This window comes from Tursiops truncatus, chromosome 11 (genome assembly GCF_011762595.2).
Source record: "Tursiops truncatus isolate mTurTru1 chromosome 11, mTurTru1.mat.Y, whole genome shotgun sequence".
Lineage (NCBI taxonomy): Eukaryota > Metazoa > Chordata > Mammalia > Artiodactyla > Delphinidae > Tursiops > Tursiops truncatus.
In genome coordinates, this window is record NC_047044.1 from 45,865,072 (window position 1) to 45,890,379 (window position 25,308).

General features: G+C 37.3%; 1 long non-coding RNA gene across 1 annotated transcript; it reads left to right on the forward strand.

The window, feature by feature from the left end:
- The first annotated feature begins 2,491 nt into the window (after nucleotides 1-2,491).
- LOC141275776 (uncharacterized) lies at nucleotides 2,492-22,942 on the forward strand. The gene is made up of 4 exons (XR_012324068.1): nucleotides 2,492-2,557; nucleotides 3,416-3,562; nucleotides 21,906-22,118; nucleotides 22,851-22,942. It is a non-coding gene; the product is annotated as an uncharacterized lncRNA (long non-coding RNA).
- The last annotated feature ends 2,366 nt before the right edge of the window (nucleotides 22,943-25,308 follow it).

Below are 25,308 nucleotides of genomic sequence, written 5' to 3' on the forward strand. Positions count from 1 at the left end.
TTTATCTAAATTTTCTGCAAAGAGATAGTTGTTCCTTTCATAGTCAGAAAAAAATCAATAAGCATTGTTTCTCAGGATTTGGAAAATGAATGTTCAAGAAGATAATTAAATATTTAACTTAAAATTTTAATTCACTGTCTTTTACTACTTTGTTGAAAAAAAGTGTTACGTTTTATTTCTTCTATTAACTAATTCTTTTAGAAAAACATTAATCCTTAATATTTGTTCTAAGGATCTACTTAAATCTACTGTTTCATGTTCACCATATTTACTCTTGGTTTTTGAACAGAAAAATAGAGCTTGTAGCTCCATCTGGATTCTGAAGATGGTCATAATACTTCTCCTTCCTGAGATTTAACTAGTCAAGCTAACTTTTCTTGAAACTTATCAGCAACACTGAAATGCATTATATTTACATGAAATTTGGTCTTATTTATTTGCCTTTGCATCACTCTACCTAATTGCTCCCTTGTGTGTTTCATGTCAACCATTAAGTTCAGTGATTTACTTTAGCAAATTGTTTATGGAGAGTTATCAATTTCTTTCCCCAAATTTCCACATTTACTCTGGTTTATTTTCTTGTCATCGTGTATGAGTGTGTGTGTGTGTCTGTCTGTATATGATATACATGAATGTATGTATACACATAGATTTAGCTCACACACACACATACATCACTCTATATCAGTATTTCTCAAATGGGCTTTCATGACTTCTCAGAGAACATCTGGAATCACTTTCCTATAACATTGTTTCCAAATATGCTGTGATGCATATTTTAAGAGGAGAGCCAATCTTTCACTTTTAATTAAAAAGAATATTCTCAGAATATTACAATAATCCAATACTACCCTTGGATGTTTCAGTAGGCGTAAGCAATTGCTGACAGTCCATGCTTCCTTCATTTCTGGTGATATGTTATTCTATAACATGAGGTCATTTGTTGTTTCTGTGAGAATGGTGTCCATGGATAAATTTTACTTGTACTGAGTATGTATCTGTTGTATGATTTTGGGCATTGATAAGAGAAAAGGAAATAAAATGTGACTGGACAGTTGACCTGTCAGAATTCTCTGTCTTTCTGTTTCTGTGTCTTGCACATGTCGTTCTTAGTTTATAAATCCATGCAGTGGTGAGATATTTGCAGTACCTGAAGTGGTTAGATATACAAAGTCCAGTCCCAAGAGAATAATGATTTCCTACTGGTAATTTTGACTGTGATTTTTGAGAGCTGCCTTCAGAGAGAACTGGTATTTTGGCTTACAGAGTTTAGGCTGGGCAAAATGACATTTCTCCAGATGTTACCCTTGAAAATCAAAATCTATGTGAAACCTCTAATAAAGCAAACTGTTCAATAAATGTTAGTAGCAATTAAGAGCCATTGCAGTTTGTTTTCCCTGAATAACAGTTATTTAACTTCTATATATTTTCCAGTTAACCTTATTTCAAATATTTGAGATCATTTCAAATTACTTTCTATCATTTTATGTGTTATTTAGCTACTTTTATATCCCTAATGATCACCCCTGAGAGCACATTTCTATAGTGTGTCTTTAAAAAGGTTGACTCTCTAAAGTAGAAAAAAATTTTTTTAGTAAAAAAACCCCCCAAACTTGAATTGGTTTCTATCTGTCTCATCCAGCATAGAGAAATTAATAAATTTTGCTCAGTGGAGTGTGCTGGATGTTGTGATTATCAATACAAACTATCAACCTGTGTTGTTCCAGGTTGAGTAGAAGATTACAAGTACAGTTTCTGGCAAAGTTCACGTGCTACTTTTACACACAGTATTTCAGGCATTGATTTTTATTCACATGACTAACACATAAATTAAGAAGTAAAGTCAGGGCTTCCCTGGTGGTGCAGTGGTTGAGAATCTGCCTGCCAATGCAGGGGACACGGGTTTGAGCCCCAGTCCGGGAAGATCCCACATGCTGCGGAGCAACTAGGCCCGTGAGCCACAACTACTGAGCCTGCACGTCTGGAGCCCATGCTCCGCAGCAAGAGAGGCCGTGATAGTGACAGGCCCGCGCACCGCGATGAAGAGTGGCCCCCGCTTGCCACAACTAGAGAAAGCCCTCGCACAGAAACGAAGACCCAACACAGCAAAAATAAATAAATTAATTAATAAACTCCTACCCCCAACATCTAAAAAAAACAAAAGAAGTAAAATCAGTGTTCGTATGACGTCCTTTTCAAATAATGAAAGGGCAGTGACTTTTTCTGAAGTCCTCTAGTCTAGATTCAAATTGCCCATAATGTACACATAGACCCCTCCAATGGTGAACCACCCTTGGAACGTGATGAGCTCCTAAAGGGCTAAAAGGGGCTTGAACAGAGGGGCAGCTTCTCCCCTTGAACTTTCTTCTAGTTTTCTCCTTTCTCTTTGTCCACATTCTTATGTTCTGCAGTCTCTTCTAAAACTCTCTTCAGCATCTGTATTTTATTCCAGCTTGGTCCTGATGTGCTGCTGGCATGGCCAAGGAGAAGAGGCTGAAGTTAGGAAGTTGCTTCTGGCACCATGCCTCTTCCCTAAGTTGACCAAAATATGATGATAGTAGGATAAGATAGGAATTGTTACATGGTTCATATATGTGCCAGTTTTTTAAATATCATTCTGTTTTGTACTTTTTATTTTTTTCAAAGAAATCCTGCATATTTCAAAATCAAGGATATTCTTCTATATTAAGGTTTATATTTGTCCCATTTAGATCATTAATCAAAGTGGAATTTTTTTTTGTCTACAGTACGAGGTAGGAATCCCACTACTTTATTCCCCCATATGGATAACCAGTTGCTCCAGTACCATATATTTACTGGTCATCTTTACTGATCTGCACCTCTGTCATATATCATGTCCATTTAGAAATAACAGACTCTGTTCTGTTATACTGGTTTATTTGTCTCTCTATGCTCCGTACTGCACTGCTTTAATTATTATAGCTTTGTAATTATTCTAAGTACCTGAAGAGTAAGTAGTCACATCTTCTCTCTTTCAGTGTCATCTTAGGTATTATACATTGCTTTCATATAAATTTTAGAATCATATCACTTTTACCAAAGAGTATCTGATGAGATTTCGATTAAAATTGCATAAAACATCGATTTGGAAATAATGGAAATATTTATTTTATTTATTGAGTCTCCCAACCCATCAATGTGGGATATCTATCTATTTGTTTAGGCCTTTTTTAAAGTCTTTCAAAGTTTAAAAATTTCCTTCAGAAGATTTTGTGTATCTGTATTAAATTTGTAGCTATTTTATGTTTTTGTGACTAAGTGATACATTTAAAAAATTTCAGTATCTAATTCTTCCATTGTTGCTGATATGTAGAAATACAATAATTTTCTACATTTATTTTTCATTTCCCGAACTTGGTAACTATCCTATTAATTCTAATAATTTATTGTTTAGATTTTCTATCTACACAACCTTATTGAACGGTAGACACTGGTGCCCCTGCTCTTTGGGCTTTTGGACTTGGAGTAATTACACCACCAGTTTTGCTGGACCTCCAGCTTACAGATGGACGATTGTGGACTTCTCGGCCTCCATAGCCATGTGAGTTAAATTCTGTAGTAAATCTCCTCTTGTATGTATCTCTGTATTTCTATCCAGTTGGTTCTGTTTCTCTGGAGGATCCTGACTAATACAGAAGCAGGTTCTTCCCCAGAGCCTCCAGATCAGAGTCCAGCCCAGCCCACATGTAGATGACAGTCTTGGGAGATCCTGAGCAGAAAACCATTTAACCCTCCTCAGATTTCTGCCATACAGAACTATGAGATAATACATGGGTGCTGTTGTGAGCAGCTAAGTCTGTGGTAATTTGTTACACACCAATGGAAAACTAACACACTTACTTTTTTCCCCTGATTTCTAATTAAATCACATCTTGGTTAGATGCTATGACCGTAATAAACTTTTTTGACATTTGTTAAGACATGTCTTATGGCCCAGTGTGCGGTCACCTTTTGTAAATGCATGGTGTGTTCTGGATGAAAATATGCATTCTGCCCATGTTGAATACTGTTAGACACCCGCACATTTATTAGATAAAACTTGTTATTTGTGTTGTTCCCATCTTCTCTTCTATATTTTTAAGGTTTGTTTCTGCCTGCTTAATCTATCAACTTCTTAAAAATGTGCATTAAAACCTCCCATTATGCAAGATAACTATAAAGACTAATGATTCACATATTGTGTAGCACATAGTAGGCATTTTACTAATTATTTTTACTGAGTATTTACACTTTCGTACTATAAATAATAATGACAGTTTATGGTGCTTTATCATTCTATAACACATTTTTTATGTCCACTGACTATTTAATTTTTATCCAAACTTGTGAAGCAGATTTCTTTTTTTCACTTCCATTTTAAGAAACCAAAGTTCAGGCAGATTAATGACCTTCCCAAGGTCAAGCAGCTAGGAAGCAATAAGCCTGGTAATAACCGCAAATATTTTGATTCCATGTTCAAATTTCTTTTCATTAGACCAGACAAAATTTCTTTGAAATAAATAAATACTTATTATTATATTATTTTTGACCAAATACAGCTAATATTTAGAGTCTGCCACATATATAAATTGTACATCAAGGCAATGTTATAGGTGAAATATGATTCCTATCTAATAATTTGTTTGGTAAATAAGAAGATATTGCTTTTGATCACTATAAGTGCCAATGTAAAACATTATGGTTTATTCTTCAAAGTACAGTTTTATAATTACAACAGGATATGATTGATATACTCACCATTTTTCATGTGTATGTGTGTATATTCATCTTTGAATAACAAAGGAGTAAGATTTGTTCTTTCTACCCTAGCAATGTTTAAATTAATCTGGACCTAATTTGTTTGGATACCATATTTACCACCATCTTTACATTGGTTTCATTTGCATGATTTCTCAGTGACAGCTCAAAGCAAAAATGCTTTTCAGAAATTAATATGCACTTAAGTGGACTCAGAGCCTTTGTATTATATATTCTTAGATCTCCAGGAAAGTTGTTAATAGTGATCAAATGCCACATGAATGTTATTGAATGAATATGCCCATGTTAAGACTGTGACCAATTAAATACACTGAAATAGCAAACTGAAAGTATAAAATTGAGTCAATCAAAAGATTTGAGTTCACTCCCCACTTAATTGACTAGTTGTTGTGGTGTCACATAAACACAGTCTTAGTTTATTCCTTTTTGTTGATGGGGTTGACATGAGTAAAACTTAATTTAAAAACTTAAGAAAGACTAGAATTTTCTTTGACAGTTATTGGAAGTTTTTCAACTCCGCCTCTCTTTCTGAGCTGTTGCGTTAGTGACTGTGGTTTTGACTCACTGACAATTGAAAGAAACTTGAGAAGAAATTTTGCAGGCTGTCATTTCTTCTCCATTAGAGCTAATCTTCATTGGGCTGTTGGCAATATCATTTGGCTTAAGACTATGGTGAGGCTTAAAATCAGTATTATTTATTCCCAGACTAGCTAACACTACTGCTTTGATACAGTTGTTGGGGAAAATATGCAGGTTCTATTGGAGTTAGAGATGTACCTCTTGAGCAAAAATGTTTGCTGATTTTTTTCAGCGATAAGAAACATGAAAAGCTTCATAGGGATTTGAATTTTAATCAAAGATTCTGATTCCAAAATTTTTGCTATTGTAAAAGACGGAATTTTTTTCCTGCCATTGAAAAATATATTTTCGCATGTGTACTATAGCCTGCTTTATTGCTAAGAATCTTTCAAAGTTTGATCTTTAAAAACGTAGACCATAAATGCATCTCCCACACTGGCCCAAACAATGTCTTGGATGCAGTAGCTTTTCTTTCTTGACTGCAGAAATAAGTTATAAAGGGTGACGATTACTTAGCCATAGTTATCAGGAGGACCCAGGTAGACTGATGGGTTCTCGAGAACAATATCCTATGATAAGTTTCTGGAAGGAGCCTTTGTGGAACAGCACCTGGTTGATGAGTTCTTAGGAGGTTGACTGAATGCACCTTTAATCCTAGTGCTGAGCTGACCCAGCTGAGGCTGGGTCTTCTACTTAATACCAGTCCAACTCATGTAGTGTGACTGCTTCACAAATGCACAATGAAAAATAAAATGGTTTAATTATTTCTGAATTGATGGATCCTTTCAGTTTTGCATTAGCTCTAGACTTTTTACGCTGAAAGGGTTATGAAAATCTACTTTGCTCACGCAGTGTTGAAGAAACAGACAAGGAGGTTGTGACTTGCTGAAGGTCAAAACAACTAGAGGCAGAGCCAGGACTTAAATCCAAATCTGCACAGGCGCTCTTTTTTCCAGGCAAGAAAGCCAAGATCAAGTGTTTTTCATCATCAGAGTGTGAGGGAAAAAAGTAAGGTCTCTTTCCAAAATGAACCTTTTCTTTTCCTGACAGTGGTCTGAGATATCAGAAATAGAATATGTTTGATTATTGATCCTGAATTATCCATATGCATTTGTTTTAAAAATGGTAACCCTTGTTATTTTAGAGTGTGCACGCCTACATGGTCACACCACAATTCATTGAGAATTTAGGACAGACAGGGTATTTATTGGAAAGTCATCTTCTGCTCAGCTCTTAAATGAATCCATTTATCTGTAGCACTGAATTTCATATCTGTCCAAATCTTCTTTTTATATTAGCTATAACTAAAGCTGAACGAGATTTGAAAGCTTTAAAGTAATGTCAGCTAAACTGATAAGACTAATGGCTGACATAAGTAGCTGAATAGCATGGTTAAATGGTCACAGTGTAAACCATACATATCAAATGCCCTGGCACCACTCTTCTGGAGTTGTCCAGGTGCAAAGAAGGGACCTTTGAAAGGATATAGAACTGAAAAGAATGACCATGAGAGTATTTATACAAAAATGAATTTTTACCTTCTACCCTAGGGAGCAGAAAGAGATGAACAAAGGTAGGTAACTTCAAGAAAAGAGTCAGGTATTTGATTGGGGATCTGCATTTTGTGCTTTGATGGAGTTGGTGGGGTAGATGCCCAGGAGACCCTCCCTAGTAGAGGGGCTTGAGGGAGCTTTCATCACCCTGTTCAGGGAGGTTGCCCGAGCCTGTGTGAATCCCCATAGGCAATCCCAAGGCAATCATGGAGTTAGCTTCATTCCAAATGCAGTAAGAACAGCCAAAAGAAAACATTTGATACCAAAAACAGTTTTAAGAGAGGGGCTTGGGGGAAAAGATTGGAATAGGAGGAAGAAGGGGAGGAGAAGGAGGAGGGGAAGAGAGAGAGAGAGGAGAGAGAGAGAGAGAGAGAGAGAGATCAGTATCAATCTGTGGAATATGTCAGCCTCAAAGATTAAAGCCCTAAGCCACATGACCTTGATTCTTGAAACACTACCTGTGACCTCAGTTTGAAACTAGTTTATAAAAAAAAATAGAAGTAATGTGTTCTTTAAAAGAACATAGGGACACATAGTTAGGAAAGTTCTCTCCATCTAGGAGCTGGTTCGGTATTCTGGGCTACAAAGTTCTTGCATGAGAGTGTAATAATGTAACGCCTTTATCCAAGCAAAGTCAGGAGCTATCAGCCAACCTCCCAGCTTTTTGATATTATGAAAAAGGTTAGAAGAAAGTTCTTTTTAAAAACTGCTTCATGAAATTTGCTTAATTGTTCAGGCATGTAGTCAATAGCAAAGCAAGTAGAAAGAAGCAACCTTGTTTACAAGTGACCATTAGTTCTTCCTTGATTTAAAGAAATGAGGTTGAGTAACCAACTCCAGCTTGCCATGCAAAAGGCTACCATGTAACAGAAAACTGACTTGGCAAACTGAACAGGACAGTGTTCTGGGTTCAATCATTTTGTGGGTCAGTTAGCTTTGTTGTGCTCTAAATTCTAACCATTTCTCCCGTGTATACTGTTGCTTGGAAACAGAAAGTAGAATAATACGTAAGAAACCAAATCCATCCCTACTACTGGAAAAGCAAATAAATGCCCTCAGAATGTATATTGTACATTGGTTGATGGGTGGTGGCATTGTCTTCTTGGACAAAGATTAGCAAAAATAAAGTGACCCCTCATAAAGAAGCTCAGAAATTAAAATCAAAATGTATCTAGATCATTGTTTTCTTAAATAGAATATACATACTTACAACGTGTATCATAATTTGTGGAAGAACTCACAGGAAGATACATTAGATTCAGTTCAACACACTTTTTAATGTTGCCACAAAAGCAGCAGGAGACAATATTTATAGCTTCTTTACTGGTGGTGGACCTCATAAGTTGGCTTCAATCAAGCATCACCCCCACCCCTAAGTTTCTTATTTTAATTCTAAGCCTTCATAAATGCATACATGTACAGTTTTAACTTGGATTCAAAATAGGTTCTTGGATGAAAAATGTCATGCATTTTTTGTGTAGTTGTATAAGTAACATTTAGCTAAAGATAGAAGGTAAAACTTCTTTTAAGTGGAACAAACAGACATGCAGGTATAGTTTTACTTTTAGAGCTACAGTTAAATACCATATTTACTTCCCTAAGGGGTTACTAGCATATTGGGTTACCAATCTATAATGCATTTACCCCAAATGGTAAAAGTATATGTAACCTCTTAGGTCTGTGTTGACATATATATGACATCACAACAGTTTGAAATGTTGTGATTGATCCCATTTAACTCAATGAGCCGTGAGGAAGAGTCAATTTCAGAATGATTAATGAAGGGAAGGGTAAAACTCAGGAAGCTCCAGAAGAAAGAGAAACTACTTGATCCTCCAGGGCAGCCATCTTCTCTGGTTCTCTTATAAAACTGAGTAAAGTAGATCAAATCCCCTCAGCTTCCCAAGGTTCAGATCTAGTGAGTGGCATAGTATTATATCCAGTTGTGCACCCACGTACATCTTTTAGGATTTCTGACTTAAGGTGACACAGATGTCTCAAGGAAGAGCTCAGACCTTTTACAGGAAGCGGTGGAGAACACATTTCAAATTTGAAATACTAAGCCCTGAAATTTTTCAGATGAAATACTAAGCTCTGAAAATTTTCAAATGGATGTTGGCATAAGGTTTATAAAGGAGGGGAAGGCAGCCTTCAGTCTCAACAGAATGTACTGTTTGCAGGTCTATTGCTGAGCCGTTGATTGAATAACTGAATGTCAAATCAAATTTTGTTGCTATAACAACCAAACTAACTGGCCCATTAAGGGTTGATCCTGGTCAGTAATCCAATCTGTTGTCCAGAATATGACTGTTTTGAATGTCCCCAAACTAATTTCATCAGAAGACTATTGAATGGGTGCCGTCAGGTCTCAGAACGTTGAGAAAGGACCTACTGAGGCCTTCGGTTTCTTTCCTGACTGTGGAATGACACAGAAACAAAACAATTTATATATTTGTTTTCTACTTTTATTCTCCAATTATGGCATTTGGCATTTGGGGGGCACTTGAAAAGAGGAATGAATATTTTGGGTTAAATTGAACACAAATAGAGAAACGCCAACAGTAAAAGGACTTTATTGTCTCCAGTCACATTTCGAAAGGTTACATTTATTTATAAATATCAGAGCTCTAAGAGGAAACATAAGAAAGTAAACATATAAATTAGAATGCTTCAACCTGCTAGTAATTAAAGAAACGAAAATTAAAATGATAATAGGGATCCTGTGAGCTTGGGCCAGAAGATGAAGCAGCTGTGGCAGCTGCCAGGAGATTGGCACTGTAAATGTGCACAGTCATTTTGAAAAACAATCTGACAGTAAATTTTAAGAACCAGAAAATATTTCCCTACCATTGAAAATTCTTATCCTAAGGCAACAGTTCACAAGGAGAAAAAGGTTATAGTTGTGAAAACGTGTGTGGCAGCCGGATTGGTTCATCCTTGTAAAAATGTGGGAGGACCCGAAATGTTACACTTCAGAGGAATGGACAGATAAGATCACAGTTCTTGTTAGAATATTACTAAGCAGCCGTGAAAAGTTTTAAGTATGGAGGCAATGGGGCAACGCGAAAAGCGTTAAGTGAAAGAAAAGGAATACAAAGTCTATATTCGTCATGATTACAATATGTGGTATATGTTTCTATATGGACAAGAAGTGAAGTGAAACAGAAGAAAAAAAAATCAGTTGTCTTTGAGCGGAGAAAATTTGGAGTCATATAGATTGAGCCCTAAAGGTATATATGAGCAAATGTATCTCTTCTGAAATCACTAGGTATATGGTATTATAATGAAGTGAAAACACTAAATGAACCAAAAGTGTTATATTGTAAACTTTGGAGCATTTTGAATTTGAGACTTAGAGAACAGTGTGAAACATAAACCTGAAAATGTTCCTTATAGCTATGCTTTTGCTTTCAACCCCTTTTTTCTCCTTTTTTTTTTATTACAAAAGCAACATAAAATACACAAAAAAGCCAAAAGAACAATCCGTAATTCATCCCCACCCTGTCTCTCACTTTATTCCAACCCTCCTACCATGAATACTATTTAGTGACTTTATACAAAGTAGTCTGAATTTGTAAAGCCAACTTCTATTGTTAGACAGTTTCTTTCCTTTTTTCCATCATTTACTAGCAGCAAGTAGCCACTACCATTTATTGATTCATGCAAAGTGCCGGTTACTGTACTCTTAGTTGTTGGGCTAATATCAAGTAGCTGATGAGAGAGAGAGATATCTTAGTCCCACTTTTATAGAAATGAGAGAGCTGATGTCCAAAATTACCTGCTAGGAAGTGGTAGGGCTGGGAACCCAAAGCAGTTCTGACTGCAGAGTGCATGCTCTTCACCACTAGTGTCTGTTATAAGCAGTACCACACTTATAGCAGGGCAGCCTTGGGAGCCAAGAAGGAGACCAAGCTTCAGCGCTCCTTCTCCCGTGGGACTTGCTTTGCAAATCCCTCTGTAGTGGCTGGGACCGGCCAAGCAGGCAGGGCCAGCAGGAGGATGTCCCGCCCCCCCCACCCCACCCCCAGACCTGGTCCGCACGTGCCTCCGTCTCCTTGTTTCCTGCTTTGGCGCTGTCTCCCACTCTCAGCCACGTGCTCTCAGGTGTTCTAGTACTCCTACTCACAACGTGAGGCTATCTCTCGATGGGCCTGTGGTTATAGCAGAGTCACTCCTGCTGGTCAAAGTGGTCTTTTTCCTTCACAGGATCGTGAGCGACTCCAACAATAACACTGGAATGTCAGCTCATGGTCCTCCTGAAAGCCACTCGGATCCTAAGATTTATTATTATTTTTACCATGGCTGAGGCAATCTTACCATGCTGTGTAAATTTTGAAGAATCCCATTATCATAGCATCTAAGATATGAAATGAATACTTATCAGAACCATAGCTGAGCTCCCCTCGGCATGTATTGGATTACCCTCCTTTTACATCCTAAGAGCCCCCTGGCGTGCTTTGACCCAGACTTCTCCAAAAGAGACCACTCCTTCCACTACCTTCACTCTCGAGGAAACCGCCAACTGCTTTCTTCTGTCTCCATCGGGCAGACCTGGGTTAGAATCCTAATTCTGTCCCATACCAGTCGTACCAGTCCTTTACCAACTCTTCATTTCCTTGTCCGTAAAATGAATACCTCGACATCTAATTCACAGAGTGTGTAAAAATTAATTGTTTAACCTACTGCCTGGCACACATAGGTCCTTGGACTGGTAGATATCCATATAAGCTTTATTTACCATTCCACCTGAACAGAAGCTAGGATTCAGCCATTCTCAATCCTGCCCTCTCTAAACCGTAGAATTCCTTCTTTGTTCTCTACCCTACTCACCATGCACGTTCCTAGCCTTCACTTGCTGCCACCGTCTGCTTTCCAGGTTTCCATTCCAATACTGCTAATTACAGTGTTATGTTGGCAGCTACTAACTCATGCTACATAATCTGTGCTCTCTGACCTCAGTCTGCTTGGTCCTCATTCCAAGTTTTATTTCTCTCCTGCTAGATTGAAATTGCCATAGTAACTTCCCCAAATCTACATTCTTTTAAAGAACCCAGTTGCACCTTCTTTACTCTCAACAGATTATCTGGCCTCCTGTTACGAAGAAGATCACCATTGTATAGCAAATGATGTGACAGCATAAATCAATACTGTAATAATCTCGCTAAAGCATCCCTGTTAGAACTATTATTTCTCTCCTGAAAATCATTCAGTGTCAGTTCTCACATACAAAGCAATATCATGATCATGATTTTGGTTTGATTTTATTTCCTTTTTCGGAACCCTACATTTCAACCAATCTGAACAGGAGCCCCAAATCCCTTTCTATTCCACCTTTGAACTTACATTATGACCATTTCTTTTTTTGTGGAATGTCATTCCCCTGCATTTTCTATGTATCAAAATTCTGCCCGTCCTTCAGCACTATAATTAAAGTTTCATATGCTCCATAAAAAACCTTCTGTGATTATTCCAGCTCACTTTCCTATTTTAAAACATATTGCTCTTTGTTCTACTTTTAGGGTGCATTCCACTTTTTATTATGTCATTTGTCTACGTTGCATCCCTCCTCTGAGAATATAAGCTTCTTAAGAAAATGAACCAGGAGTTACATATATTTATAAGTTCTTAGGAAGCCATGGTTGGAGTAGTTCACAGCCAATGCAGAGAGCAGGTTTAAAGGACCCCCTCTACTCTTTTCCTTCTCGCTGTCTTTGAAGTCTCTTTGAAGTGAAAGAAACCTCTACCCTGAGAAAAGCTCCTCAGGGAAACAGGTCAGATGAGGATCTGTGCTCCAGTAGGGATCTTTGAACTGAAGAGATAAAGCAGAGGGAAGAGGGTACATTTGAAATGTGGTCCAGAGGGCTTTGCTGTCTCCTATTGCTAAACAGTGTCAGTGACCCTGTAATTTTCTCTGAGGCTGAGAAGTCACTTCAGTCCCAACCTTCGGGTTTTACAGATAACTCTGCCAAGAAAAGCTGCTTCTGCCTGGAACTTGATTCATGGTGATCTCAGTTCGAGTGTCTTACAAACTGAGAAATGCAAAATCCTAGTCAATATGCCTCATGTCACGCCCTTTTCCTTAAAGAGCTTGGGTTAAGCACAGAAAGAATAGAGCGCCAGAAAGGAAGATAAAAAAAGCACTGATTCAAAATGCGTGTGTGTGTGTACATATATATCACCCTTAATACCAGCAGCACCATCAGAACAAGACTTTTTGTCCTTTATTATATCTCACCTTATGCATGGAGACTCTTTGGAACAAGCATAATCTTCCACTACAATGTTGAGCTAAGCCTTCCAATAAAAATAAAGCCTAAGTTCTTCAGCAAAATGCTGTACAGTCTTGGATTTCTCATTGCATGTTTCTTAGCTACAACATTAATCCCAAATAGTTTTTAGAATCTCCTCTCCATCAAAAATAGAGGGAGATCTGAATACATCTTTCTAAAGTATCCTATTTACAATCAGAAAGGTGCCTCTTTACTTCTCTTTCTATGAAACAGTGACATCTACTGCTCGGTGGGGCTAATCCTGGGGGATGTTCTAAGGCTAGAACCACCAGTGATTCAGCTCTTCCGCCTTTGGAGTCAGAGGCAGGACCACAGTCACTATCTCTTCCACTTCCCCGTCCTGCTGAGGCCCCTCCATAACACTCTAATGTTTGAACTTCTGCACAAATTGCATTCTCTTCTTTCTGGATTAATTTCTTCTATAACAATTCTATCAGAAAATCTTTCCTCATACCGAGCCCAAACTTGTTTCTTTTTAACATGTAACTTTCTCTTAGCCTTATCCTTGGAGTAGTGTTCAACAAGTAAAATTCCTTTTCCACATGACAGCCCTAAAGACAAAACGTTGTTATATCCCGTCAGTTTTCTTTTTCCACCTAAATAATGTCACTTCCTTTGGCCCTCCTGGATATTGTTTTAAGCCCCTCTCTACATCTTTCCTAGTCTCTACGTGTTCTTCTGTCGATTCACGTACATCAGAAAAATAAAAGTGTGCGTGCCACCAAAGGTCTATCATTATATAAATGAGTGACTTTATCCTTAAATGGCAGTAATGGCCTAGTGGGTAAGCAAGTGGAATTTGAAGAGAGAAGACCTGGGTTCAATCCTGGCTCTCCCACATGAGCTATAGGTCTTATGCAAATTACCCAGCTGTTCCAAACCTTTATTTACTAGGCTGTAAAATGAACGTGACAATAATAGCCACCTAGTAGGTTTGCTCCAAGGCTTAAAATGAAATTCAGTGAGGCATTGTGTGAAGAGCACTTAGCACAGGTATTCTGAATACGCAATAAATGGAAGCCTTCTTGGTATTAACCAGCTGCTGCTAAACTATATAAACAAACATGAGAAAAGTTGAGGAGAAATGGGAAGTAAGGAGCAAAAGAGGAAATAGAAGAAATAAGGAATGCACAGCATGTTTTAAATTAACTACAAAATGTAAAGTTTCTTAAAGTCTGAGCCAATTTTATGCATATCCTATGTGCTGAGCTCATATCCAGTGTCTGGCATATAAAAGCAGATTAGTAAGTGTTTTCTGGATGAATGAACTTCATATAGATCAAAATATACTATGCAGCAATGGAGAAAAACATCATAAAGTTAGTATTATAGCAACATTTCCTATATGAAACATGATACAATATAAAAAGCCCCAATATAGCAGATGTTGAGCCATGCCTAGGTTGCATGGTACATTTAGTAACCTGAAAGAAGCTATTCATTCAGCAATTTTTATTCATTTGGAAACAGTTGGATCCATATTGCATGCATACATCAAACTCTTTTCGACATAAACATCATCAACAAAAATTCATTTTAGTGACTACCTATGTTTAAGCGTAGGTGCTAAGAATACAAAGTATAAATTATCATTTTTTCCCTAGAGGCATTTACAGTCTAGTTGAGAAAATAATTAAGTCACATAAAATGATCACTAAAAATACAAAGAATAAAAGAGTCATACAGCCAGTAGTAGCCAAATTATTCTAGCAGATGTCTCACATCATACCTCATAACCAATGGAGTCATTTTCCATTGCACATGAGTCAAGCCCACCAATTTTGGAGGTTTATTTTTCCCACTGTAAGTCAGGTAAAGTGCCTAAAGAAGGATAGGAAAACAGGGAAATCTGAAAGTATTTGAATGAACTTGGAGACAGTTCCTAATGCAGTTGCTAACTACATAGCACTCAGAGAATTAAAGTTCTTCGGTGGTCTCAAGGAAAGCAAGCTGGATTCCATAGTAAGCTGGTGTCCCAGATAAAGGAATTACATCTTCTTGTTTATGTTCTCAGTGTAACCTCTCTTTGTTTGGTCTCACCATTTGCCTGATGACGAGAGGAATAACTGTGCTGTCTGAATAACAGAATCATCATGAAAATTATACGAGATAATGCAATAGAAAGGCCTTTGAAAATCTTGCTCTGCAAATGCAGATTCAAAATGTACAAAGAATTCTTAAAATTCATTGATAAAAACACAAACGATCTGTTGGAGATGGCAGTATCATGCACTCAGTCTTTCTGCCCCCACTTGTCTGCACAAGGCTGGCCTTAGGGCCTGGAACACTTCCTTACCAAGAGTTAAAGTGCCCACACAGCCTGTACTGGGCTTATCACCTTGTGTGGAAATATACTTCCTTGTTTCTGGCTTAGTGACTACTCTTTGTCTTTGCTTAAACAGTGTGTGTCATATGGCACTTGGCCAACCCCACTGCTTTATCTGTTCTCCAAGCAAGAATGGATGGGGTTCCTTGCACTGTAGCAAGAGTAGGGGAAAGACCTTCTGGCCATGGGGTACCAATACCCACTGCTGAAGCTGATCTAGCTCTGTCTCTTTTCTATCTAAGTAAAGTGTGGCTCCATCCAGTGCTTGACTGTGTTGTGTTTTCCTTGGTGACTCTGACACCAAGATGCAAAGGGCAGAATTGTTTGGACTTTTACTCCTGGTGATTGACATAGTGAAGAACTTTACTCTTCTCCATGTATTATAGAAATAAGCTATCAATCCATGAAAATACATGGAGGAAACTTAAATGCATATTACTAAGTGAAAGAAGCCAATCTGAAAAAGCCACATGCTCTATGATTCCAACTATGTGACATTCTGGAAAAGGCAAAACTATGGAGACAATAAAAAGATCCGTGGTTGCCAGGGGTTAGGGCAGAGGGAGGGATGAATAGGTGGAACACAGAGGATATTTAGGACAGTGAAACTACTCTGTACGATACTATAATGGTGAATGCATGTCTTTATAAATGTATCCAAACCCATAAAATGTACAGCACCAAGAGTGAACCCTAATCTAAACTATGATTGTTAGGTGATAATGATATGTCAGTATAGGCCCATCAGCTGTGACAAATGTACTACTCTGGCAGGGGATGTTGATAATGGTGGGGAATCTACGAATGTATCAGGGCAGGGAGTGTATGGGAACTCTCTGTATCTGCCCCTCAATCTTGCTGTGAACTTAAAACTACTCTAATAAATAAAGTCTATTAAGAAAAGTCAATAACCTGGCCAACTTCCCTTTTCCCCCCATCTGCTTTTTCAATATCTTCCACATGGTAAACTCTATACACACCAATCACACTTAAAACCATGGAATTAAAAAGTGTCTGTTACAGTTTATTTCCGTGTACCTTTGCTTAAAGGACAATTATTCAGATGGGGGTCAAAAAGTAAAGTGAAGTAGAGATTAACAGTCAAAACCTTAAAGGTTCCATTTAAATGAAATGATCTGGATAATTTATTGGGCAAATAAGTAGTAGCGCTGGAATTTTAGATGATAGATGTTGAATTTGAGGGTCCCACTTGCCTAGTTATAGCAACAATTAAACTTGTTTACCCTAAAAAATTGAGTTGTTAAGGTAAGCTGAACTTTGCATGACCATATGGGCATTAGTTGAAAGGATCTCATTACACACCTTGATCTATTTTGGTTAAGGTAAACATGAACGTTTTTCATATTTGCTAAGATTCTTTAAATTCTTTGGGGAATTCCAAGTCATATAGTATTTAATATCAAGTATTGTTCAGAGTAAATGATCTAATGTCAAGAACACTTAGAAGGGCTTTCAGATATACATTAGACTTGAGCAGTAGAACAAAAGTAATGTATTATCAAAAGAAGAGAAAAAAAATCATGAGAGTTTTGAAAGGGAGATTATGCAGAGCTTCTTCTAAGTTGGTCTTTGAAAAGGAACGTGTTGGTCTTCACTTTACAACAAAACTGCTAAGGGAGTACTTGGGGAAAATTGAAAATACACATGTCAGCAATTCCAGATAACATGGTTTTGAAGGTTAACTGTTGGCCAAGGAAGTAAAAACGGTGGATGAATGACAAGCTAAGTGAATGTCTAACAATTGTTGATGCTTTAGAAGTCAAACAGAAACCAAAGGAAATGGAGAACATAGGTCCAAGAAAAGAATCAATGTGGCAAAATAGGAAATGTGTACTTTTGGAACGACTGTCAAAACAAAAACAAAAACAAAAAAAACCCCACAAAACAAAACCCTGCTATACCTCTTTGAATAACATGGAAAAGAAGCAGTAAAGGCCAAAGGGTCTCTGTTATGTTCAGCTATGTAACTTGTAAATAAGGAATCTTGATTTTACAGTTAATACTGTCCACATATAAAACACTTAATAATACTGACATTGCTGATCTATTGATGTATTTATAATGATTGGGTGTTAGAAATTGGTCACATCAAAGGTTCTTGAAGAAAAATGAAATAGGGCCTTTTTTCTTAAGGGAGAAAATAAATTTATAGATTTTTAACGTCTGGAGCCTCATGGGAAATAAGCAAGATGCATGTTTAAGGAATGTCAATTACAGACAATTACAAATGCCTTTCTTTTTAAAAAATGGTCTGTCATAAAATGGTGATATGAAACCTTTACTATTGATTATTGTATTCTACTGGAAATTTCTCAGGCTGTGGAATTAGGCAGCTAAGGTTACTTGCTGCTCATTATTATGCATATTGTACAAGTAACTTAACCTCTGTGAACCTCAATTTCCTCATCTGTAAAATGGGGATAATGAAAATACTTGCTTTATAGTGTTCTGTCAGGGAATAACATCTGCAGAGTGCTTAGCTCATGTCTAGTTAGCATGAAACATTGGATGAAGACAAACTTAATAAAGAGTTTGGTGTTATAGTTTTAAATATTGGCTTAAATATTGAAATGAGAAAATTCTAACATCAATACATATCGGGAAAGTTTTGGAATCTGACCCAAGATATTATGAAGAGATCTTTTACCCAAGGGGAAGGTTAGATTCAACATACGATAGTGGAGGGCAGCTACTAGAACAAAGAAATCTATTTCATCATAACACTCCAATGAACTTAAATTCTTCAGTCAACTCATTGCAAATATGTTTATTTAATATATGCTCTAAATAATAGCAACTTATCAAGTTACTCAATATCCTGACGAATAAGACTTTTGAAACATGAATACAATCTCATAGGAGAATAAAACAGGTGCCTTAGAGAAAACATAAACTGTTCTTGTAAAGGATACCTTCCTATTATATTTTACATGTTTCTGTTATTAAAAGAAAGATGCTTAGTTTTTTCATCTAGAGCATTGCATAATGACAGGTGAGCATTTTTTTCTGTAATTATTCTGCTACGATATGAATAACCAACAGGCACAGAAATTAGTTTCACTGAAAGGGAAGGAATCCAAATTGTGAGAAGAATGGTACTATTGTTAATTTCCATTTTCTATTGAAAATAAGAACAAAAATTAAAACATCAAAAAAAATTGCCATTGTATCTTCTGCCGCAGAGAGAATTCTTTGAAAATTCTCTTTATAGCATTCATTCAACAGCATTGTCAGAGCTTTGCATAGTGAATTCTATGGGATACGAAAGCAAGGGAATGGCGATAACTTGCTGTCCCATAGCTTAAGACTCCCACTGTTATCAACTGCTGCTTCCTCCCCTTCTTACTGGCAGGAGAATATGTCTCAAGCAGTGGTCCCACCGAAGATCACAATCCCAATAATATTTAGCCCACACAACCCTATTTATTTGTGAGCTCTGAGGAATAAATACCCTATTGACCCCTCACCTCAGGGATCTTCTGCAAGAAAATCTAATGAAAAAAAGTATTGATTATTCTTTTAGTATTAAGCCAGTATCTCTGGTCATCTGTTTACAAAGAACATTGGCTAGTGGATTATGTCTTTTAGACAGTTTTTCTGAATGGCTTAGTGGTTCAACCTGGCCTCTTCTGGATTCAAATCAAAGAAAGTGTTAATTCACATTTCAGCGTATTAGAAAAATATAAGTGAAATAAAGATACAAAATGGTGTTGAAAATCACCTCCATTTTCCAGGTTTCTTTTCTTCATCTTGAAATAAAATCTCTACCCACCCAGGAGTAATATTTATCTGGACCAATATTGGAATATGTGCCAATCAATGTATGTCAGGTATTAGCCAAACTGATATGGAAATAAAGTGTGTGGATACACTTCAAATGTTCCTGAAAAAAAGACGAGTCTTTCAGAGAACGATACCGGCCAAGAGGGTAACTGGTTTCCCCAATATTTCTGTGAATCTCCCAAGGAAGCACCAGTATTAAAGTGACCTTCTGGGTTAATTGGATTTTATGTAAAAATTTGTTACTGAGCACACATGTCAAAAAGTACAAACTTCTCATTATAAAATAATAAGTCATGGGGATGTAATGTACAACATGGTGACAGTAGTTAATAATGCTCTATTGCATATTTGAAAGTTGCTAAGAGAATTAATCTTAAAAGTTCCCACCACAAGAAATAATTTTTGTAACTGTGTATAGAGACAATATTAAGGTGATATTTTGTAATATATACAAATATGGCATCATTACGTTGTACAATTGAAACTACTATAATGTTATATGTCAATATAAATGGTACTGAGTAAATAGTTTAAAAAAAAAAAGGAAGCGTTAACTCAGATTGCCATCTTGGTCAGTTTCACATTAGCTGGAAACAGACTTTGTTTACTTTAGTGCTGATGGCATGTCTCATCTTAGGGCAATTTCATGCATTCAAAGCAAATTCTCAAATCTTTGCCATAAAAATATGAAGGATCAGGTATAAAACAATTTAGCTTCCCTTGAGATTCTAATGCTGGGATTAATCCATAATCAACCAGTCTTCAGAATTGGTCTGAAAAAGGTAAGATCCTTAGGGGTAGATAATTGTGTTAAGCTTCTAGGAATAGGAGATGGGGAAACCTTTGACCAAATGAACTCATCGGTCTTAAGAAATCTAGATTCAGAAACATGGAACAAATCAGGTACCTGGTATCCATCACTAAGTAAGGAGTTCTAGGATGAAGTCTAGTATAGACGATGCAGAGAATGGATATACATTAGTGAGCTTATTAATGAGTGAGATAGCAATCCTATGTGTGATACATAGGCAGACTACATACATGAAGACTACATACATTCACTTATTCATTCATCCAACAAATATTCATTGACTTTGTATCAAACGCCTTGCTCTGTGCTGCAGTATGGAGATGCCAAGATATTCACCTTTGCACAATGCCTTTACTTAAAAACGTGTAATTAAGGAAAATAAAGACTCTGTTGTACCTGATTTTAGTGTATCATCAAGTACTGAAAAAAGAGTTGCACAAAAAGAACTTTGGAGTAAACCATTCTGTGGGTCTCCATTCATTAATAGCAAGGGATTGAGTCAGACAAGCTCTCTCTTTTCTTTCAGCTCTCAAAATTCCATGGTTTTGTTATACATCTACAAATAATCTGTAAAACTGAAAACCCATTTTAAATCATAAAAATTCTTTGTCATGATTTGTTAATGATAAAAAATCTTTTTTTGCTGTTATGAAGATAGTGCTTTGTAAAGCATTCTTCAATATCTTGTTATACAGTCTGATGTTTTTCTTAACTCTAGTTTACTGTTTTGTATAAAACTGTTTATTTTAATTTTGATATAAGGCTGATGCTTGTATTATTATTGCTTTAAAAACGAATCTGTCCATTTAAAAATTGAAACTGAGGAATGTGTAGAAATCACTGATCTGCCACAATTTCGGTCGACCTTCCAGTGGGTGGGGTGGGACTCGCAGGGCGGGGAGGCTGCATTGGAGGGCTCTTTCAGTTCAGTTCAGTTCAGAGAACATCTACTCTGGGCACTATAGTAGGACTTGATGTACAGTGACAAACAGAATTATTTTGAAGGGATAAGATACTCATGTGGCTAGTAAATATCCTAAATGATTACCTGCCATTAGAGATTCTTGGCTCTCAGCTGAATCATTACATATAGGCACATATGTTAAGTAGACAAATGGTATAACACAATCACACACCCTATAGAGAGCCTACTGTGTGCCAAATAACTCGTCTACTGTGGATCGTCAGACCAACCTCTCATATAAGCAAACCGCCGAGAGTGCTGAAACATCCCATCGTGGGATTTTCAGCTTCCTCCAGAATTTATCCCAATTGATAACAATTGGCCCATTCTGTCCTCCTGCTCTTTGCACTCAGCTGTGTAGTTCTCAGATTCCCATTTGGCATTAGATCTTGGCTTCTCATGCTTGGCTCAAGATCCCCTGCTACTTTTAGACAAAAATTCCTGGCTCAAAATTTGCTGGTCATTTCCTCTCAAAGATGATTCTGGTATTTGCCCTTGTGGCCTAAGTATTGCAAGCCATGGATAAGAGACACTATTGACTTCTGCTGTTGGGCCAGAACACACAGAACACTGGAGTCAGCCCTCCAGAAGAAGCTAGACTCCAGACATATTTGAATCACTTTTTTATATAAGGCTTCATGACTGGGGTCCCTGTTATCTTCCTACAGACATTCTCCTACTCAACACAGTATATTCTGCAATGAAACGCTACCTGTTATCCTCCTAGTTACTTTGTCTACTCTTGTACTTCTGAGTCTCTGGGTACTGAAATGTTTTCTATCCTTTCTTGTCATTCCAGGCATTCCTTCATGTCTTCAAGGCCAGCTCAAGTGTCTTCTCCTCTTGGAAGTATTCTGGCAACCCCAAGCCAAGTGAGGTGATCCTCATCTGTGACCCTACATCAGTTAAGTCACTGTTCAGTGACTGTTTTACTTTCTCATCTGTTTTCCAAATATACTAAGAGATCTGTCATCCTAGGCAGCATCTTGTCTACCTCTGAATCCAGGATGAGGTAAGTGTGAATTGAGTATGTGAATGCCTTCGTAACAGTGGCTCCTTGACTACTAAATGTCACGTTCTTGGAACTCTTCATGGGATAGTGTCAGGTTCAGAAATGTTTCATCTTTTCTGTTTATAATTAAGTCATATTCTCCTGCTACTACCTGCTTTTCTCAGGTTTTCATTAAGAATAAATATTGAATATTTGGATTTTTCCCTCGTGATGCTTGGGAATGTTTCTTTGTTATAAACACTTGTCATGGTGTTTGTCTCTTCTGGTGGGATACCAGCATTCATCCAGTCAGTGCATTTTTATGTGTGGGAACTATTTTACAAAGTACCCAAGCACTGTATCCTGATTGTTTAACTACCCATTATTATGACAATACCGTCTTCCTACCACCTCACTTCATCATGTCTTCCACTGGAGTCCTTCAAACTCAGCATAATTCTTCATTGCTGGAGATTTACAGCTTACTCCTGAAATTAGCCATCCTCATACCATAGCTTGGGGTTTCTCAAATTTGTTCAGGTGGCAGAACGCCTGGAAAAATGATGCATGCTGATGTAATGAACGCCCACTTAAAGGAGAAGCAATTTTAATTACGGAAAACATGGCTATATTTCTATGTACATGAGATAAAAATCACAACACCGAATGCACATATCCTTGAACAAGAATGAGATTGGTGAAACAGACATAATTATCGCAGTAATTTATTTCTTATTTCTTTCTTTGTTGTAGAAAAGATTGAATAGAAATATTCTACATTTCAAAAAATTCTATGAAGACTCAATACTTACGGCAGGAGAGAATTTCTCCCTGGATAGAAGGTAGTTTGTATCTTTCAGAGTGTGTTAATTACTTTATATCTTGTGAAATGCTTTTTCAAACTGTGTTTCTATAGACATATATTTCTCCATTAAATTGAATAATAGAAATATTTTTCCTAATTTATAGGTAAATTTAATGAATATCATTTAGTCCATTTTGTGTTTTTCTCTCATGATTATTCTTCACTGTTTAATTCTTTCCATGGCACCTGCTAGTAGATGGGAGAATGAACTTACAAGTAGTGAATGAGTGTTAATGCAATCTCCATAATGATAATAATAAAAATACCCACCCTAATCATCTGTTCCGTATGTACTAAGCACTATCTTAAGAGTTTTATTTATATACATTATATAATGTGGTTCTCCCACTAACACCAGAGGATTCTGTTTTCATTTTACAAACGAGGAAACTGAGGTTATAGAGAATAAATAACTTGTCCAATGCATCTTAAAGTTTCTGCAGCTTCTTCATCATTATCTTGCCCTGAATTTCAGATAATCTTGGGAATTATATTGAAATGAACAGAGAAGGATATTCTAACTGAATCTCTTTGTGATATTCATGTGATGGAAAAAATTATCTCAGAACTTTTAGGCTGTGTTTCATAAAGCTTTTATTTTATTTCTAGTTTTGATGGGGAGGGTGTCATTCTTCTCATTTTTGCAAGGTAGCAGGATATGAATTGAACTTGAATACTTTAAACAATGGTCTGTTGCAACAAGGATTCTGTAGTATTAGCGAGGTTTTCTCAGTTAATTCTCATCTGACGTGCCCTCTCTCAAACTCTGTAACCATCATTGGTGGTATGCTGACCTGAGTGGTTTTGTTCTAATATACAAAGCCTGAATAAAACGCAGGTGCAGTCAGGAATATATAAATTGGAACCCAATTCATGGAATAATATATTTTTCCCTTTGAAAGAGGAATACAGTTCTCTGGATTTATAGTCACCAAGGAGCTTTTATTGACACGTGAAATTCTGAACATCGTTTAGATAAATCATTGAGCTTTGCCAGTCCCATCACACGATTTGTGATGCTTTCCAGTGCCTCAGGGTCCAGAAAGCAATGAATGGCTTGTGCTTATCAACACATGCCATTCTTCATCTATGACAGACACAGCATGGGAAATAGATTCCTGTTAATTTTTAATAAGATTCACAAATAACATCCCTTCGGGGCTCAGAAAAGACTATAGCTGTGCAGAGAGTTTACTCTAAGATACATTAAAAATCCACATCGAATATACATCAAGACACAGTATTAAGGTCTTCAAAGGTATAGTCAAAATAGCCATCCACAAGAGCATCAGTTTGCCAAAAGTGTCTCAGGGAGGGTACGCCCATCACGTACAGCTCACCATCTGTGGCTTTCCATTAATGCTGAGCTGGCATCAACTCTTCGGTAAGTGAACCTCCACAGGCCTGCTCTGCTCTCCCAGCATGACTGGGAAGGTCACAGTGGTGAACAAATGCTTCTACCCCTTCTCCATTCTGTGATGCATTATGATTTAGCGCATCCTTAGTGCCTTAAAGACAGTCTCATCTTTAAAAAGCTATCTACTAGAAATAGGAACTGTGTGATGGCAAGGTATAACACGGAGGAGCATTGCTAAAATGCTTGCATTGAGGAACGGAGTAATACCTGCCCGACAGTGTTGGTTACTGTTAATCGTTCATGCCTTTGGATGTTGTCCAAGACTTGACACTCCTCTTACACTCATGCCACGTAAAGTCTCCTTCATCATCTCTCTTCTCCTTAATATTGATGTTACTCGGACTTCATTGTGAAAACGCATTGCTTTTTTGTCTTCACATACTGCTCATCAGTTATCGGATTCAGTCTGATGTCTTTATCTTTTACCTATATGCTTTTGCCTTCAGTTCTAGCCTCTACCCTGTGATTCAGTCATAGATATCTAAATATAGGCTGTACACCTGCACTGGACAGGACTCATTATCTCTGCTCTGTACTCTGATTCTCCTGGTGTGTGGTCCAGTCTTCTCCAGGAGCACAGAAGTCATTCTCGACTCATCTCTCTCCTACATATCCATCTTTCAATCCGTCACCAGGTCATGTCAATCATATATTCAGAATGTTTCTAGAATGTACTCCCTTTCTGCTCCTCTTTATACCTACTTCTGCCAACCAAGTAGAGGCCCTCTCCATCTCTTCCTGTAAAATTTCAGTAGCTTCGTGTTTTCTTTTACTCCAGTCTGCTCCAACTCCTTAATCAATCCCTCCCACAACCAAAGCGGTGTCCCTACAGTGGACACCTGAGCATACCACTCCAGGCCTCAAGACACTGAGAGGCTCTCCATTGGCCATGGGAAGAAGTTTAAGTTCCTTAGAATGGCATATAAATC